The sequence below is a fragment of the Salvelinus sp. IW2-2015 genome, unplaced genomic scaffold (assembly GCF_002910315.2).
Source record: "Salvelinus sp. IW2-2015 unplaced genomic scaffold, ASM291031v2 Un_scaffold1391, whole genome shotgun sequence".
Classification (NCBI taxonomy): Eukaryota; Metazoa; Chordata; class Actinopteri; order Salmoniformes; family Salmonidae; genus Salvelinus; species Salvelinus sp. IW2-2015.
Window position 1 is genome coordinate 13,572 of NW_019942879.1, and position 1,953 is coordinate 15,524.

Sequence of the window (1,953 nt, forward strand, 5' to 3'; positions counted from 1 at the left end):
TAAGGCTGCCTCTGCCTCACTCCTTAATAGATTGTTCATAAGGCTGCCTCTGCCTCGCCTCACTCCTTAATAGATCGTTCATAAGGCTGCCTCTGCCTCACTCCTTAATAGATTGTTCATAAGGCTGCCTCTGCCTCACCTCACTCCTTAATAGATCGTTCATAAGGCTGCCTCTGCCTCACTCCTTAATAGATTGTTCATAAGGCTGCCTCTGCCTCCGTTTAATGTTGTGGTTACGGAAACAGGAGGCAAGCAATAATGTCCGCGGACAGAAACAGTCATAGGAGGTACCAGGAAACAGCATATGTCTCCGGAGGAAACAGCATAATGTCCGGAGGAAACAGCATAATGTTCCGGAGGAAACAGCATAATGTCCCGGAGGTAAAAACAGCATAATGTCCGGAGGAAACAGCATAATGTCCGGAGGAAACAGCAATAATGTCCGAGGAAACAGCATAATGTCCGGAGGAAACAGCATAATGTCCCGGAGGAAAGACAGCATAATGTCCGAGGAAACCAGCATAATGTCCCGGAGGAAAAGCATATGTCCGGAGGAAAAGCATAATGTCCGGAGGAAACAGCATAATGTCCGGAGGACAACGCATAAGTCCGGAGGCACACAGCAATAATGTCCGGACGGAAACAGCATAACTGTCCGGGAGGAATACAGCATAATGTCCGGAGGAAACAGCATAATGTCCGGAGGAAAACAGCATAATGTCCGGAGGAAACAGCATAAATGTGGAGGACCAGTTGTCGCACAGCATAATGGAGGTCTGGCTGCTAAAAGCCTAATCTTCCTGTTTTTTTCACAGTTTAAGTTGGATGCAGTAATTGCCTGACACAGCAGATGAGTTGGATTCAGAGGAAAGCATTTCTCTGACCCGAGGTCAATAAAGTCCCCCAATCACTTTGTTGCATTTGGATTCACAAAATAGCTTGCTTGTACAATGTGTTGTGCCAGGCCTCAGCATTTCCTTCTCGTCGCAATTCCAATGATCCTCTCTCAGTTTAGTATTACAGTAGTAAAAATTCACTCCTGCTTAGCTCCAGTGTGTTCAATAAGGCTTGATCGTTTTAGTCCCACTATTTACATCTCCATTCTCTGTCCTCACAGTAGAGCCCTTCACTCCGTGTAGTTTATAATGATACTCAGTGTCTATTGTATAAGAGACCTGATCACCATCCACCACATTAATGGCCTCATAGTGGTTTCTGTGTGGAGAGGGATAGCAGTCTGCAGTACAGCAGCAGCACTCTTTTACCACTGAGGCTGCTCACACAGCCACCCACTGTGCACAGACGTCAATTCAACGTCTATTCCACGTTGGTTCAACGTCATTTTTGAAATGACGTGGAAACAACTGTCAGGACTCAGGATATGAGACCCAGATGCAGACACGGAGGCAGATGGTTCAGTTTCAGATAATGTATTGTAACAGGTGGGCAGGCAAAGGGCAAGTCAAGGACAGGCAGAAGTTCGTAACCAGGTCAGAGTCCAACAGGTAACAGGATGGCAGGCAGGCTCAGCCTCAGGCCATCAGCCTCAGGAAAAATGGCAAAACACGCAGATAAGACTTGACAAAGCAAGAACAAACTGGCAACAGACCAACAGAAACGCAGGTATAAGGACACAGGGGATAATGGGGGGAATGGGGGACACCGTGGTGAGGGGTGGAGACAAGCACAAGACAGGTGAAACAGATCGGGTGTGACAACAACGTTGTTTCAACCAGTGTGTGCCCAGTGGGCAGGCATTAAAAACACCACATTATCAACATCGCAATATCTCCCGCTTGGTCTGTTGCATAATGCATGAGAGGGAACATTACTAGCGGGCCAGAAGGCTGCCTCGCCTCACTCCTTAATAGATCGTTCATAAAGGCTGCCTCTGCGCTCACTCCTTAATAGATTGTTCATAAGGCCTGCCTCTGCTCGCCTTCCACTCCTTGA